The 20351-nt window shown below is 54.4% G+C and overlaps 1 protein-coding gene across 4 annotated transcripts in view; it reads left to right on the top strand.

Moving 5' to 3' along the window:
• The first annotated feature begins 11 nt into the window (after positions 1-11).
• LOC128687247 (phosphatase and actin regulator 2-like) overlaps positions 12-20351 on the top strand; it is a 1174904-nt gene continuing 1154564 nt past the window's right edge. For all 4 annotated transcript variants that reach the window (XM_070098451.1, XM_070098450.1, XM_070098449.1 and 1 more), the window contains exon 1: positions 12-160. The gene's annotated coding sequence lies outside the window, so the exon portion shown is untranslated. The remainder of the gene's footprint in view (positions 161-20351) is intronic.

Here is a 20351-nt window from a genome sequence, read left to right as displayed (position 1 = left end):
AGACCCAATATTCCCCTCAGTGTGTATCTGGTAGTGTGCGGGATAACACGTTGTCAGTGTTCCAGACTCGGCTCTTACACTGCCATTCTTTGTGGCTACACCACAGCCCGCTAAGTGTTGTACACCGAGGGCTGTGGTAGCCACGGCTACACCTGACTGGGTGGGTGGGTGTGTGTGTTATATAGTGTGTGTGTAGGGGGTGGTGGAGGCGGGAGGTGCCACACAGCCTGACACGCCCATACTTTGCTCAGGACCATTGTGCTCCTTTCACCGCCCCCTGTCTGCCACCCCTGCCACCACTACCCTGCCGCCGTGATTATGTCACCACTACCCTGCCGTCATGATTCAATCATCCCTTCCACCACCACCTTGCCTTCAGTCCTGCCGCCACCATCCTGCCGTGAATCCTGCCACCATGATTATGCCACCCCTGCCGCCACCACCTTTCCGTCATAATCCTGCCACCACGACCCTGCTGCTCTGATTCTTTCACCTCTGCCACCGTCACCTTCCTTCATAATCCTGCCGTCATAATTCTGCCACCACGACCCTGCCGTCAATCCTGTCGTCACCACCCTGCCGCCATAATCCTGCCACCACGACCCTGTCGCCATAATCCTGCCACCACAACCCTGTCGCCATAATCCTGCCACCACGATACTGCCGTCATAATCCTGCCGCCATAAACCCACCCCTGCCATCACAACGCTCCTATTACAACCCTGCTACTACAACTTTGCCAACCTGCTACCACAACACTAGAAGACCTGCAGTTTCAACCCTACCAGTTCTACCACCACAACCCTGCTGCCACATCCCTGCCAAAACTGCCTCGAAAACCTCCCCACCAAAAGGTTGCCACCCTGCCAGTACAACCTTGAAATTATCTTAACCTGTTTGACACCACAACCTTACCAGACTTCCACCACAAGTCTGATACTACCCTGCCACCATAATTGACAGCCCTGCTATCATTACCCTGCCACCATAATGTTGCCAGCAGTACCACAAATGTGAAAGAGCTTGCCACCACAACCCTGCCGTGCTTACCACTACAACTCTGAAAGAGCTTGCCACCATAACCCTGCCATGGTTACCACTATAACCCTGCATGGCTTGCCACCATAACCCTGCCATGCTTACCACTACAACTCTGAAAGAGCGTGCCACCATAACCCTGCCATGGTTACCACTACAACCCTGCATGGCTTGCCACCATAACCTTGCCGTGCTTACCTTAACACAACAGCACCGACAACCCTACCACGACAACCCTTCCTGCCATCACAACCCTTCCTACTGTTATAACCCTGCCTACCACCACAACCCTGCCTACCGTCACAACCGTGCCTACCACCACAACCCTGCCTACCACCACCCTGCCTACCACCAAAACCCTGCCTGCCACCACAACCCTGCCTATCAGAACATCCCTGCCTTCCACCACAACGCTGCCTACCACCACAACCCTGCCTGCCATCACAACCCTGCCTACCACCACAATCCTGCCTGCCATCACAACCCTGCCTACCACAACAACCTGCCTACCACCACAACCCTGTCGACCTGCATAAACCTGCCTACCACCACAACCCTGCCTACCACCACAACCCTGCCTGCCACCACAACCCTGCCTACCACCACAACCCTGCCTACCACCACAACTCTACATACCACCACAACCCTACCTACCCTCACAACCCTACCTACTACCACAACCCTGCCTTCCATCACAACCCTGCCTACCACCACAACTCCGCCTACCACCACAACCCTCCCTACCACCACAACCCTGCCTACAACCACAACCCTGCCTGCAACTTCAACCCTGCCTACCACCACAACCCTGCCTACCACCACAACCCTACCTGCCACCACAACCCTGCCTACCGCCACAACCCTGCCTGCCACCACAGCCCCGCCTACCGTCACAACCCTTCCTACCGTCACAACCCTGCCTACCACCACAACCCTGCCTACCACCACAACCCCACCTGCTACCACAACCTTGCCAACCACCACAACCCTACCTGCCACCACAACCCTGCCTAAAACCACAACCCTGCCTGCCACCACAACCCTGCCTCGCACCACAACCCTGCCTACCACCACAAACCTGTCTACTGTCACAACCCAGCCTACCACCACAACCCTGCCTACCGTCACAACCCTGCCTACCACCACAACCCTGCCTACCGTCGCAACCCTGCCTACCACCACAGCCCTGCCTACCACCACAACCCTGCCTACCACCACAACCCTGCCTACCACCACAACTCTGCCTACCACCACAACCCTGCCTACCACCACAAACCTTCCTACCTCCACAACCCTGCCTACCACCACAACTTTGTCTACCGTCAGAACCCTGGCTACCATCACAACCCTGCCTACCGTCGGCAACCTTGCCTACCACCACAACCCTGCCTACCACCACAACCCTGCCTACCACCACAACCCTGCCTACCACCACAACTCTGCCTACCACCACAACCCTGCCTACCACCACAACCCTGCCTACCACCACAACCCTGCCTACCACCACAACCCTGCCTACCACCACAACCCTGCCTACCACCACAACCCTGCCTACCACCACAAACCTACCACCACAACCCTGCCTTCCACCACCCTGCCTTCCACCACCCTGCCTTCTGCCACCCTGCCTACCACCACCCTGCCTTCCACCATATTGCCTTCCACCACAACCCTGCCTACCACCACAACCCTGCCTACCACCACAACTCTGCCTACCACCACAACCCTGCCTACCACCACAAACCTTCCTACCTCCACAACCCTGCCTACCACCACAACTCTGCCTACCACCACAACCCTGCCTACCACCACAACTCTGCCTACCACCTCAACCCTGCCTACCACTACAACCCTGCCTGCCACCACAACCCTGCCTACCACCACAACCCTACCTACCACTACAACCCTGCCTACCACCACAACCCTGCCTACCACCACAACCCTGCCTACCACCTACACCACCCTGCCTACCACCACAACCCTGCCTACCACCACAACCCTGCCTACCACCACAACTCTGCCTACCACCACAACCCTACCTACAACCACACCCTGCCTACCACCACAACCCTGCCTACCACCACAACCTGCCTACCACCACAACCCTGCCTACCACCACAACCCCCTGCCTACCACCACAACCCTGCCTACCACCACAACACTGCCTACCACCACAACCCTCCCTACCACCACAACCCTGCCTACCACCACAACCCTGCCTACCTACCACCACCCTGCCTACCAACCCTGCCTATCACCACAACCCTGCCTACCACCACAACCCTGCCTACCACCACAACCCTACCTACCACCCTGCCTACAACCCTGCCTACCACCACAACACCACAACCCTGCCTACCACCACAACCCTGCCTACCACCACAACCTGCCTACCACCACAACCCTGCCTACCACCACAACCCTCCCTACCACCACAACCCTACCTGCCTACCACCACAACCCTGCCTACCACCACAACCCTGCCTACCACCACAACCCTGCCTACCACCCAACCTACCACCACAACCCTGCCTACCACCACAACCCTGCCTACACCACCCTGCCTACCACCACAACCCTGCCTACCACCACAACCCTGCCTACCACCACAACCCTGCCTACCACCACAACCCTGCCTACCACCACAACTGCCTACCACCACAACCTACCACCACAACCCTGCCTACCACCACAACCCTGCCTACCACCACAACCCTGCCTACCACCACAACCCTGCCTACCACCAGAACTCTGCCTACCACCACAACCCTGCCTACCACCACAACCCTGCCTACCACCACAACTCTGCCTACCACCACAACCCTGCCTACCACCACAACCCTGCCTACCACCACAACTCTGCCTACCACCACAACCCTGCCTACCACCACAACTCTACCTACCACCACAACCCTGCCTACCACCACAACCCTACCTACCACCACAACCCTGCCTACCACCACAACCCTGCCTACCACCACAACCCTACCTACCACCACAACCCTGCCTGCCACCACTACCACCCCTGCCTACCACCACAACCTGCCTACCACCACAACCCTGCCTACCACCACAACACTGCCTACCACCACAACCCTGCCTACCTCCACAACCCTGCCTACCACAACAACTCTGCCTACCACCACAACCCTACCTACCACCAACCCTGCCACCACCCTGCCTACCACCACAACCCTGCCTACCACCACAACCCTGCCTACCACCACAACCTGCCTGCCTACCTTCCACCACAACCCTGCCTACCACCACAACCCTGCCTACCACCACAACCCTGCCTACCACCACAACCCTGCCTACCACCACAACCCTGCCTACCACCACAACCCTGCCTACCAACCCTGCCTACCACCACAACCCTGCCTACCACCACAACCCTGCCTACCACCCACAACCTGCCTACCACCACAACCCTGCCTACCACCACAACCCTGCCTACCACCACAACCCTGCCTACCACCACAACCTGCCTACCACCACAACCCTGCCTACCACCACAACCCTGCCTACCACCACAACCCTGCCTACAACCCTGCCTACCACCACAACCCTGCCTACCACCACAACCCTGCCTACCACCACAACCCTGCCTACCACCACAACCCTGCCTACCACCACAACCCTGCCTACCACCACAACCCTGCCTCCCACCCAACCCTGCCTACCACCACCCTGCCTACCACCCCAACCCGCCCTACCACCACAACCCTGCCTACCACCACAACCCTGCCTACCACCACAACCCTGCCTACCACCACAACCCTGCCTACCACCACAACCCTGCCTACCACCACAACCCTGCCTACCACCACAACCCTGCCTACCACCACAACCCTACCTACCACCACAACCCTGCCTACCACCACAACCCTGCCTACCACCACAACCCTGCCTACCACCACAACCCTGCCTACCACCACAACTCTGCCTACCACCACAACCCTGCCTACCACCACAACCCTGCCTACCACCACAACCCTGCCTACCACCACAACCCTGCCTACCACCACAACCCTGCCTACCACCACAACCCTGCCTACCACCACAACCCTGCCTACCACCACAACCTGCCTACCACCACAACCCTGCCTACCACCACAACCCTGCCTACCACCACAACCCTGCCTACCACCACAACCCTGCCTACCACCACAACCCTACCTACCACCACAACCCTGCCTACCACCACAACCCTGCCTACCACCACAACCCTGCCTACCACCACAACCCTTCCTACCACCACAACCCTGCCTACCACCACAACCCTGCCTACCACCACAAACCTGCCTACCACCACAACCCTGTCTACCACCACAACCATGCCTACCACCACAACTCTGCCTACCACCACAACCCTGCCTACCACCACAATTCTGCCTACCACCACAACCCTACCTACCACCACAACCCTCCCTACCTCCACAACCCTGCCTACCACCACAACCCTGCCTACCACCACAACCCTGCCTACCACCACAACTCTGCCTACCACCACAACCCTGCCTACCACCACAACCCTGCCTACCACCACAACTCTGCCTACCATCACAACCCTACCTACCACCACAACCCTGCCTACCACCACAACCCTGCCTACCACCACAACCCTGCCTACCACCACAACCCTACCTACCACCACAACCCTGCCTACCACCACAACCCTGCCTACCACCACAACCCTGCCTTCCACCACAACTCTGCCTACAACCACAACCCTACCTACCACCACAACCCTGCCTACCACCACAATCCTGCCTACCACCACAACCCTGCCTACCACCACAAACCTGCCTACCACCACAACCCTACGTACCACTACAACCCTGTTTACCACCACAACTCTGCCTACCACCACAACCCTACCACCACAACCCTGCCTACCACCACAACCCTGCCTACCACCACAACCCTGCCTACCACCACAACCCTGCCTACCACCACAAACCTGCCTACCACCACAACCCTACCTACCACCACAACCCTGCCTACCACCACAACCCTGCCTACCACCACAACCCTGCCTACCACCACAACCCTGCCTACCACCAGAACCCTGCCTATCACCACAACCCTGCCCACCACCACAACTCTGCCTACCACCACAACCCTACCTACCACCACAACCCTGCCTACCACCACAACCCTGCCTACCAGCACAACCCTGCCTACCACCACAACCCTGCCTACCACCACAACCCTGCCTACCACCACAACCCTGCCTACCACCACAACTCTGCCTACCACCACAACCCTACCTACCACCTCAACCCTGCCTACCACCACAACCCTACCTACCACCACAACTCTGCCTACCACCACAACTCTGCCTACCACCACAACCCTGCCTACCACCACAACCCTGCCTACCACCACAACCCTGCCTACCACCACAACCCTGCCTACCACCACAACCCTGCCTACCACCACAACCCTGCCTACCACCACAACCCTGCCTACCACCACAACTCTGCCTACCACCACAACCCTACCTACCACCACAACCCTGCCTACCACCACAACCCTGCCTACCACCACAACCCTGCCTACCACCACAACCCTGCCTACCACCACAACCCTGCCTACCACCACAACTCTGCCTACCACCACAACCCTACCACCACAACCCTGCCTACTAACACAACCCTGCCTACCACCACAACCCTGCCTACCACCACAACCCTGCCTACCACCACAACCCTGCCTACCACCACAACCCTGCCTACCACCACAACCCTGCCTACCACCACAACTCTGCCTACCACCACAACCCTACCTACCACCACAACCCTGCCTACCACCACAACCCTGCCTACCACCACAACCCTGCCTACCACCACAAACCTGCCTACCACCACAACCCTACCTACCACCACAACCCTGCCTACCACCACAACTCTGCCTACCACCACAACCCTACCACCACAACCCTGCCTACCACCACATCCCTGCCTACCACCACAACCCTGCCTACCACCACAACCCTGCCTACCACCACAACCCTGCCTACCACCACAAACCTGCCTACCACCACAACCCTACCTACCAGCACAACCCTGCCTACCACCACAACCCTGCCTACCACCAGAACCCTGCCTACCACCAGAACCCTGCCTACCACAACAACCCTGCCTATTACCACAACCCTGCCTACCACCACAACTCTGCCTACCACCACAACCCTACCTACCACCACAACCCTGCCTACCACCACAACCCTGCCTACCACCACAACCCTGCCTACCACCACAACCCTGCCTACCACCACAACCCTGCCTACCACCACAACCCTGCCTACCACCACAACCCTGCCTACCACCACAACTCTGCCTACCACCACAACCCTACCTACCACCACAACCCTGCCTACCACCACAACCCTGCCTACCACCACAACCCTGCCTACCACCACAACCCTGCCTACCACCACAACCCTGCCTACCACCACAACCCTGCCTGCCTACCACCACAACCCTGCCTACCACCACAACCCTGCCTACCACCACAACACTGCCTACCACCTTAACCCTGCCTCTGCCTACCACCACAACCCTACCTACCACCACAACCCTGCCTACCACCACAACCCTGCCTACCACCACAACCCTGCCTACCACCACAACCCTGCCTACCACCACAACCCTGCCTACCACCACAACCCTGCCTACCACCACAACCCTGCCTACCACCACAACCCTGCCTACCACCACAACCCTGCCTAGAACCACAACCCTGCCTACCACCACAACCCTGCCTACCACCACAACCCTGCCTACCACCTTAACTCTGCCTACCACCACAACCCTACCTACCACCACAACCCTGCCTACCACCACAACCCTGCCTACCACCACAACCCTGCCTACCACCACAACCCTGCCTACTACCACAACCCTGCCTACCACCACAACCCTGCCTACCACCACAACCCTGCCTACCACCACAACCCTGCCTACCACCACAACCCTGCCTACCACCTTAACTCTGCCTACCACCACAACCCTACCTACCACCATAACCCTGCCTACCACCACAACCCTGCCTACCACCACAACCCTGCCTACCACCACAACCCTGCCTACCACCACAACCCTGCCTACCACCACAACTCTGCCTACCACCACAACCCTGCCTACCACAACAACCCTGCCTATTGCCACAACCCTGCCTACTACCACAACTCTGCCTACCACCACAACCCTACCTACCACCACAACCCTGCCTACCACCACAACCCTGCCTACCACCACAACCCTGCCTACCACCACAACCCTGCCTACCACACAACCCTGCCAACCCCTGCCTACCACCACAACCCTACCTACCACCACAACCCTGCCTACCACCACAACCCTGCCTACCACCACAACCCTGCCTACCACCACAACCCTGCCTACCACCACAACCCTGCCTACCACCACAACCCTGCCTACCACCACAACCCTACCTACCACCACAACCCTGCCTACCACCACAACCCTGCCTACCACCACAACTCTGCCTACCACCACAACCCCCTACCACCACAACCCTGCCTACCACCACAACTCTGCCTACCACCACAACCCTGCCTACCACCACAACCCTGCCTACCACCACAACCCTGCCTACCACCACAACTCTGCCTACCACCACAACCCTACCTACCACCACAACCCTGCCTACCACCACAACCCTGCCTACCACCACAACCCTGCCTACCACCACAACCCTGCCTACCACCACAACCCTGCCTACCACCACAACCCTGCCTACCACCACAACCCTGCCTACCACCACAACCCTGCCTACCACCACAACCCTGCCTACCACCACAACCCTGCCTACCACCACAACCCTGCCTACCACCAGAACCCTGCCTACCACCAGAACCCTGCCTATCACCACAACCCTGCCTACCACCACAACTCTGCCTACCACCACAACCCTACCTACCACCACAACCCTGCCTACCACCACAACCCTGCCTACCACCACAACCCTGCCTACCACCACAACCCTGCCTACCACCACAACCCTGCCTACCACCACAACCCTGCCTACCACCACAACCCTGCCTACCACCACAACCTGCCTACCACCTCAACCCTTCCTACCACCACAACCCTGCCTACCACCACAACCCTGCCTACCACCACAACCCTGCCTAGAACCACCACACAACCCTGCCTACAACCACAACCCTGCCTACCACCACAACCCTGCCTACCACCACAACCCTGCCTACCACCACAACCCTGCCTACCACCACAACCCTGCCTACCACCACAACCCTGCCTACCACCACAACCCTGCCTACCACCACAACCCTGCCTACCACCACAACCCTGCCTACCACCACAACCCTGCCTACCACCACAACCCTGCCTACCACCACAACCCTGCCTAGAACCACAACCCTGCCTGCCACCACAACCCTGCCTACCACCACAACCCTGCCTACCACCACAACCCTGCCTACCACCTTAAGTCTGCCTACCACCACAACCCTACCTACCACCACAACCCTGCCTACCACCACAACCCTGCCTACCACCACAACCCTTCCTACCACCACAACCCTGCCTACCACCACAACCCTGCCTAACTCTGCCTACCACCACAACCCTGCCTACCACCACAACCCTGCCTACCACCACAATCCTGCCTACCACCACAACCCTGCCTACCACCAACCCTGCCTACCAACAACTCTGCCTACCACCACAACCCTTCCTACCACCACAACCCTGCCTACCACCACAACCTACCACCCCAACCCTGCCTTCCCCCACAACCCTGCCTACCACCACAACCCTGCCTACCACCACAACCCTGCCTACCACCACAACCCTGCCTACCCTGCCTACCACACCCCTGCCGACCACCACAACCCTGCCTACCACCACAACCCTGCCTACCACCACAACCCTGCCTACCACCACAACCCTGCCTACCACCCTGCCTACCACCACCCTGCCTTCCACCACAACCCTACCTACCACCACAACCCTGCCTACCACAACCCTGCCTACAACCCTGCCTACCACCACAACCCTGCCTACCACCACAACCCTGCCTACCACCACAACCCTGCCTACCACCACCCTGCCTACCACCACAACCCTGCCTACCACCACAACCCTGCCTACCACCACAACCCTGCCTACCACCACAACCCTGCCTACCACCACAACCCTGCCTACCACCACAACCCTGCCTACCACCACAACCCTGCCTACCACCACAACCCTGCCTACCACCACAACCCTGCCTACCACCACAACCCTGCCTACCACCACAACCCTGCCTATTACCACAACCCTGGCTACCACCACAACCCTGCCTACCACCACAACCCTGCCTACCACCACAACCCTGCCTACCACCACAACCCTGCCTACCACCACAACCCTGCCTATCACCACAACCCTGCCTACCACCACAACCTACCACCACAACCCTGCCTACCACCACAACCCTGCCTACCACCACAACCCTGCCTACCACCACAACCTACCAACAACCCTGCCTACCACCACAACCCTGCCTACCACCACAACCCTGCCTACCACCACAACCCTGCCTACCACCACAACCCTGCCTACCACCACAACTCTGCCTACCACCACAACCCTGCCTACCACAACAACCCTGCCTATTACCACAACCCTGCCTACCACCACAACTCTGCCTACCACCACAACCCTACCTACCACCACAACCCTGCCTACCACAACCCTGCCTACCACCACAACCCTACCTACCACCACAACCCTGCCTACCACCACAACCCTGCCTACCACCACAACCCTGCCTACCACCACAACCCTGCCTACCACCACAACCCTGCCACACCACCACCCTGCCTACCACCACAACCCTACCTACCACAACCCTGCCTACCACCACAACCCTGCCTACCACCACAACCCTGCCTACCACCACAACCCTGCCTACCACCACAACCCTGCCTAGAACCACAACCACCACAACCCTGCCTACCACCACAACCCTGCCTACCACCACAACCCTGCCTACCACCACAACCCTGCCTACCACCACAACCTGCCCACCACCACAACCCTGCCTACCACCACAACCCTGCCTACCACCACAACCCTGCCTACCACCACAACCCTGCCTACCACCACAACCCTGCCTACCACCACAACCCTGCCTACCACCACAACCCTGCCTACCACCACAACCCTGCCTACCACCACAACCCTGCCTAGAACCACAACCCTACCTACCACCACAACCCTGCCTACCACCACAACCCTGCCTACCACCTTAACTCTGCCTACCACCACAACCCTACCTACCACCACAACCCTGCCTACCACCACAACCCTGCCTACCACCACAACCCTGCCTACCACCACAACCCTGCCTACCACCACAACCCTGCCTACCACCACAACCCTGCCTACCACCACAACCCTGCCTACCACCACAACCCTGCCTACCACCACAACCCTGCCTACCACCTTAACTCTGCCTACCACCACAACCCTACCTACCACCACAACCCTGCCTACCACCACAACCCTGCCTACCACCACAACCCTGCCTACCACCACAACCCTGCCTACCACCACAACCCTGCCTACCACCACAACCTGCCTACCACCACAACCCTGCCTACCACAACCCTGCCTACCACCACAACCCTGCCTACACCACAACTCTGCCTACCACCACAACCCTACCTACCACCACAACCCTGCCTACCACCACAACCTTGCCTACCACCACAACCCTACCTACCACAACAACCCTGCCTACCACCACAACCCTGCCTACCACCACAACCCTGCCTACCACCTTAACCTGCCTACCACCACAACCCTGCCCTGCCTACCACCACAACCCTACCTACCACCACAACCCTGCCTGCCACCACAAACCTGCCTACCACCACAACCCTGCCTACCACCACAACCCTGCCTACCACCACAACCCTGCATACCACCACAACCCTACCACCACAACCTACCACCACAACCCTGCCTACCACCACAACCCTGCCTACCACCACAACTCTGCCTACCACCACAACCCTACCTACCACCACAACCCTGCCTACCACCACAACCCTGCCTACCACCACAACCCTGCCTACCACCACAACCCTGCCTACCACCACAACCCTGCCTACCACCACAACCCTACCTACCACCACAACCCTGCCTACCACCACAACCCTGCCTACCACCACAACCCTGCCTACCACCACAACCCTACCTACCACCACAACCCTGCCTACCACCACAACCCTGCCTACCACCACAACCCTGCCTACCACCACAACTATGCCTACCACCACAACCCTGCCTACCACCACAACCCTGCCTACCACCACAACCTGCCTTCCACCACAACCGTGCCTACCACCACAACCCTGCCTACCACCACAACCTGCCTACCACCACAACCCTGCCTACCACCACAACCCTGCCTACCACCACAACCCTGCCTACCACCACAACCCTGCCTACCACCACAACCCTGCCTACTACCACAACCCTGCCTACCACCACAACCCTGCCTACCACCACAACCCTGCCTACCACCACAACCCTGCCTACCACCACAACCCTGCCTACCACCACAACCCCCTTCCTACCTCCACAACCCTGCCTACCACCACAACCCTGCCTACCACCACAACCCTGCCTACCACCCCGGCCTACCACCACAACCCTGCCTACCACCACACCCCTGCCTACCACCACAACCCTGCCTACCACCACAACCCTGCCTACCACCACAACCCTGCCTACCACCACAACACTGCCTACCACAACCCTGCCACCACCACCCTGCCTACCACCACAACCCTGCCTACCACCACAACCCTGCCTACCACCACAACCCTGCCTACCACCACAACCCTGCCGAACCCCACAGCCCTGCCTACCACCACAACCCTGCCTACCACCACAACCCTGCCTACCACACACCCTGCCTACCACCACAACCCTGCCTACCACCACAACCCTGCCTACCACCACAACCCTGCCTACCACCACAACCCTGCCTACCACCACAACCCTGCCTACCACCCCAACCCTGCCTACCACCACAACCCGGCCTACCACCACAACCCGGCCTACCACCACAACCCTGCCTACCACCACAACCCTGCCTACCACCACAACCCTGCCTACCACCACAACCCTGCCTACCACCACAACCCTGCCTACCACCACAACCCTGCCTACCACCACAACCCTGCCTACCACCACAACCCTGCCTACCACCACAACCCTGCCTACCACCACAACCCTGCCTACCACCACAACCCTGCCTACCACCACAACCCTGCCTACCACCACAACCCTGCCTACCACCACAACCCTGCCTACCACCACAACCCTGCCTACCACCACAACCCTGCCTACCACCACAACCCTGCCTACCACCACAACCCTGCCTACCACCACTACTACCACCACAACTACCCTGCCTACCACACAACCCTGCCTACCACCACAACCCTGCCTACCACCACAACCCTGCCGACCACCACAATCCTGCCTACCACCACAACCCTGCCTACCACCACAACCCTGCCTACCACCACAACCCTGCCTACCACCACAACCCTGCCTACCACCACAACCCTGCCTACCACCACAACCCTACCTACCACCACAACCCTGCCTACCACCACAACCCTGCCTACCACCACAACCCTGCCTACCACCACAACCCTGCCTACCACCACAACCCTGCCTACCACCACAACCCTGCCTACCACCACAACCCTGCCTACCACCACAACCCTGCCTACCACCACAACCCTGCCTACCACCACAACCCTGCCTACCACCACAACCCTGCCTACCACCACAACCCTACCTACCACCACAACCCTGCCTACCACCACAACCCTGCCTACCACCACAACCCTGCCTACCACCACAACCCTGCCTACCACCACAACCCTGCCTACCACCACAACCCTGCCTACCACCACAAACCTGCCACCACAACCCTGCCTACCACCACAACCCTGCCTACCTCCACAACCCTGCCTACCACCACAACCCTGCCTACCACCACAACCCTGCCTACCACCACAACCCTGCCTACCACCACAACCCTGCCTACCACCACAACCCTGCCTACCACCACAACCCTGCCTACCACCACAACCCTGCCTACCACCACAACCCTGCCTACCACCACAACCCTACCTACCACCACAACCCTGCCTACCACCACAACCCTGCCTACCACCACAACTCTGCCTACCACCACAACCCTGCCTACCACCACAACCCTACCTACCACCACAACCCTGCCTACCACCACAACCCTACCTACCACCACAACCCTGCCTACCACCACAACCCTGCCTACCACCACAACCCTGCCTACCACCACAACCCTGCCTACCACCACAACCCTGCCTACCACCACAACCCTGCCTACCACCACAACCCTGCCTACCACCACAACCCTGCCTACCACCACAACCCTGCCTACCATCACTGGAAGGAAAAAACATTCGTTGAAGCTACAGAGAAAAATAATATTGTTTATAATAGTGGTATTAGTTGTTATTACGATAACGTATGTGGTTGATAGTTGTAGTTGCTACCACCACATATGTGGTTGATAGTTGTAGTTGCTACCACCACATATATGGTTGATAGTTGTAGTTGCTACCACCACATATATGGTTGATAGTTGTAGTTGCTACCACCACATATATGGTTGATAGTTGTAGTTGCTACCACCACATATATGGTTGATAGTTGTAGTTGCTACCACCACATATATGGTTGATAGTTGTAGTTGCTACCACCACATATATGGTTGATAGTTGTAGTTGCTACCACCACATATATGGTTGATAGTTGTTGATGCTACCACCACATATATGGTTGATAGTTGTTGTTGCTACCACCACATATATGGTTGATAGTTGTTGTTGCTACCACCACATATATGGTTGATAGTTGTTGTTGCTACCACCACATATATGGTTGATAGTTGTCGTTGCTACCACCACATATATGGTAGATAGTTGTTGTTGCTACCACCACATATATGGTTGTTGCTACCACCACATATATGGTTGATAGTTGTAGTTGCTACCACCACATATATGGTTGATAGTTGTAGTTGCTACCACCACATATATGGTTGATAGTTGTTGTTGCTACCACCACATATATGGTTGATAGTTGTAGTTGCTACCACCACATATATGGTTGATATTTGTTGTTGCTACCACCACATATATGGTTGATAGTTGTTGTTGCTAAAACCACATATATGGTTGTTGTTGCTACCATCATATATGGTTGATAGTTGTAGTTGCTACCACCACATATATGGTTGATAGTTGTTGTTGCTACCATCACATGTATGGTTGATAGTTGTTGTTGCTACCACCACATATATGGTTGATAGTTGTCGTTGCTACCACCACATATATGGTAGATAGTTGTTGTTGCTACCACCACATACATGGTTGATAGTTGTAGTTGCTACCACCACATATATGGTTGATAGTTGTAGTTGCTACCACCACATATATGGTTGATAGTTGTTGTTGCTACCACCACATATATGGTTAATAGTTGTAGTTGCTACCACCACATATATGGTTGATAGTGGTTGCTACCACCACATATATGGTTTATAGTTGTTGTTGCTACCACCACATATATGGTTGATAGTTGTTGTTGCTACCACCACATATATGGTTGATAGTTGTAGTTGCTACCACCGTAATACGTGGTTGATAGTTGTTGCTACCACCACATATATGGTTGATAGTTGTAGTTGCTACCACCACATATATGGTTGATAGTTGTAGTTGCTACCACCACATATATGGTTGATAGTTGTCGTTACTATCAACACATATATGGTAGATAGTTGTTGTTGCTACCACCACACATATGGTAGATAGTTATTGCTGCCACCACATATATGGTTGATAGTTGTAGTTGCAACCACCACATACATGGTTGATAGTTGTTGCTACCGCCACATATATGGTTGATAGTTGTCGTTACTACCAACACATATATGGTAGATAGTTGTTGTTGCTTCCACCACATATATGGTAGATAGTTGTTGTTGCTACCACCACATATGTGGTTGATAGTTGTAGTTGCTACCACCACATATGTGGTTGATAATTGTAGTTGCAACCACCACATATATGGTTGATAGTTGTAGTTGCAACTACTACATACATGGTTGATGGTTGTTGTTGCTACCACCACATATATGGTTGGTAGTTGTTGTTGCTACCTCCACATATATGGTTGATATTTGTAGTTGCTACCACCACATATATGGTTGATAGTTGTAGTTGCTACCACCACATATATGGTTGGTAGTTGTTGTTGCTACCACCACGTATATGGTTGATAATTGTTGTTTCTACCACCACATATATGGTTGATAGTTGTTGTTGCTACCACCACATGTATGGTTGATAGTTGTTGTTGTTGCTACCACCACATGTATAGTTGATATTGCTACCACTACATATATGGTTGTTGTTGCTACCACCTCATATATGGTTGATAGTTGTTGTTGCTACCACCACATATATGGTTGTTGTTGCTACCACCACATATATGGTTGTTGTTGCTACCACCACATATATGGTTGATAGTTGTTGTTGCTACCACTACATATATGGTTGATAGTTGTTGTTGCTACCATCACATACAGGTTGATAGTTGTTGTTGCTACCATCACATACAGTTGTTGTTGCTACCAGTTGTTGTTGCTACCACTACATATATGGTTGATAGTTGTTGTTGCTACCATCACATACAGGTTGATAGTTGTTGTTGCTACCATCACATATATGGTAGATAGTTGTTGTTGCTTCCACCATATATATGGTTTATAGTTGTTGTTGCTACCACCACATATATGGTTGATAGTTGTTGTTGCTACTACCACATATATGGTTGATAGTTGTTGTTGCTACCACCACATATATGATAGATTGTTGTTGCTACCACCACATATATGGTAGATAGTTGTTGTTGCTACCACCACATATATGGTTGATAGTTGTTGTTGCTACCACCACATATATGGTAGATAGTTGTTGTTGCTACCACCACATATATTGTTGATAGTTGTTGTTGCTACCACCACATATATGGTTGATAGTTGTTGTTGCTACCACCACATATATGGTTGATAGTTGTTGTTGCCACCACCACATATATGGTTGATAGTTGTTGTTGCTACCACCACATATATGGTAGATAGTTGTTGTTGCTACCACCAAATATATGGTTGTTGTTGCTACCACCACATATATGGTAGATAGTTGTTGTTGCTACCACCACATATATGGTTGCTGTTGCTACCACCACATATATGGTTGTTGTTGCTACCACCACATATGGTTGTTGTTGCTACCACCACATATGTGGTTGTTGTTGCTACCACCACATATATGGTTGTTGTTGTTACCACCACATATATGGTTGATAGTTGTTGTTGCTACCACCACATATATGGTTGATAGTTGTTGTTGCTACCACCACATATATGGTTGATAGTTGTTGTTGCTACCACCACATATATGGTTGTTGCTACCACCACATATATGGTTGTTGTTGCTACCACCACATATATGGTTGTTGTTGCTACCACCACATATATGGTTGTTGTTGCTACCACCACATATATGGTTGATAGTTGTTGTTGCTACCACCACATATATGGTTGATAGTTGTTGTTAACTGAACTCAGTGATAAGTGACTGTGTTTGTGCAAGATTAATCTGCGGGTGTGGCTGACAGGTTTTACACCACACCTGGTGTAGCTAGTGCAGGTGTAGATAACAGATGTGTCACTACACATAGTGTAGCTAGCATAGGGTGTAGATAACAGTTGTTACATCTTCCACGGTGTAGCTAGCCAGGTTGTGGACAACAAGGGCTACACCACCCACGGTGTAGCTAGCACAAGGTGTGGACAACAAGGGCTACACCACCCACGGTGTAGCTAGCACAAGGTGTGGACAACAAGGGCTACACCACCCACGGTGTAGCTAGCACAAGGTGTGGACAACAAGGGCTACACCACCCACGGTGTAGCTAGCAGAAGATGTTGACAACAAGGGCTACACCACCCACGGTGTAGCTAGCACGAGGTGTGGACAACAAGAGCTACACCACCCACGGTGTAGCTAGCACAGTATGTGGACAACAAGGGCTACACCACCCACGGCGTAGCTAGCACAGTGTGTGGGCAACAAGGGCTACACCACCCACGGTGTAGCTAGCAGTGTGTGGACAACAAGGGCTACACCACCCATGGTGTAGCTAGCACAGGGTGTGGACAACAAGGGCTACACCACCCATGGTGTAGCTAGCACAGTGTGTGGACAACAAGGGCTACACCACCAATGGTGTAGCTAGCACAGTGTGTGGACAACAAGGGCTACACCACCAATGGTGTAGCTAGCACAGTGTGTGTGGACAACAAGGGCTACACCCCCCATGGTGTAGCTAGCACAGTGTGTGTGGACAACAAGGGCTACACCACCCATGGTGTAGCTAGCACAGTGTGTGTGGACAACAAGGGCTATACAACGTGGGGGTGCTCCCACTGTAAAGGTGTTTGCTGAATGTAGGCAACTAGGGAGTGTGTTGGTGAGTGTGTGGGTCCCCCCACTCCACACTCCTCACTCCACACTCCCCAGCTGATCAATATCACATGTTTGAGTGTGTGTGTGGACCAGTGTGACTGGTGGTTCACACTGTGTACCAGACCTGGTACTGGAGTAGTACTGGAGCAGTATCTCCAGAAGCTCGTACTAGTGATGTTGTTTACTCACGTAATTGTACTCTTCTAATTGTGGATGCAGAGAGTTGAGTCTCAGCTTCTGGCCCCGTATATCACGCTCTTGGCTGCCTGAGACCTTTCATACCTATTCTTAAAGCTATGTATGAATTCTGCCTCTACCACTTTGCTGTTCCACTTCCTGACCTCTGTAAGGCTGAAAAAGTATTGCCTAACATCCCTACATCTCATATATACGTATAACTTCCAGCAGTGACCTCATGTACCTGAAACATGTTTCTCAGACACACACTTCCTGTCCACCATGTCAGTTCCCTTTGGTATTTTTTATGTCGTAATTATGTCACCTCTGGTCTTTCTGCCCTGTAGTGGCGTCAGGTTTGAGAAGTTTCCCTGTCTCCCAATATCATGTTTATTTTTTCCCTATAATCTACCTTGTCCATAATTACTATCACATTTGTTTTGTTTCGTAAGGTGAAGTCCAGGATCTTTCCTTAATTCATGGTAGAACTTAAATCTTTGTTGACAATTGTGTTGTACAAGTGAGCTTTGTTCACACCTCTGCAACACAATTGTCAACAAAGCAGTTAACATGACTCACGAAATCGTAATGACACGATTCCTGGTCCAGTGGCTAACGCGACGGTCTGGAGTTTTGAGATTCTCTGATCGCGGGTTCTATCCCCACCCGTGGTATGGTTTGTCATTAAAAATTTGTTAAGTTATACCATGAATTAAGGAAAGATCCTGGACTTCACCTTACGAAAGAAACAAAGCAAATGTGATAGTAATAATGGACAAGGCCTGGTCACAGACCGGGCCGCGGGGGCGTTGACCCCCGGAACTCTCTCCAGGTATTATAGGGAAAAAATAATATTTTATTAGAAAACGCGGTAACTGACTTGGCCTTAACTCCTGTAGCTTCTCAAACTTTACACTCCTGAGCTCTGGTACTAGTTAACTCCTGTAGCTTCTCAAACTTTACACTCCTGAGCTCTGGTACTAGTTAACTCCTGCAGCTTCTCAAACTTTACACTCCTGAGCTCTGGTACTAGTTAACTCCTGTAGCTTCTCAAACTTTACACTCCTGAGCTCTGGTACTAGTTAACTCCTGTAGCTTCTCAAACTTTACACTCCTGCGCTCTGGTACTAGTTAACTCCTGTAGCTTCTCAAACTTTACACTCCTGAGCTCTGGTACTAGTTAACTCCTGCAGCTTCTCAAACTTTACACTCCTGAGCTCTGGTACTAGTTAACTCCTGTAGCTTCTCAGACTTTACACTCCTGAGCTCTGGTACTAGTTAACTCCTGTAGCTTCTCAAACTTTACACTCCTGAGCTCTGGTACTAGTTAACTCCTGCAGCTTCTCAAACTTTACACTCCTGAGCTCTGGTACTAGTTAACTCCTGTAGCTTCTCAAACTTTACACTCCTGAGCTCTGGTACTAGTTAACTCCTGCAGCTTCTCAAACTTTACACTCCTGAGCTCTGGTACTAGTTAACTCCT

Source organism: Cherax quadricarinatus, chromosome 62, assembly GCF_038502225.1.
Source record: "Cherax quadricarinatus isolate ZL_2023a chromosome 62, ASM3850222v1, whole genome shotgun sequence".
Taxonomy (NCBI): domain Eukaryota; kingdom Metazoa; phylum Arthropoda; class Malacostraca; order Decapoda; family Parastacidae; genus Cherax; species Cherax quadricarinatus.
This window is presented reverse-complemented; position numbering and strand designations above follow the sequence as displayed.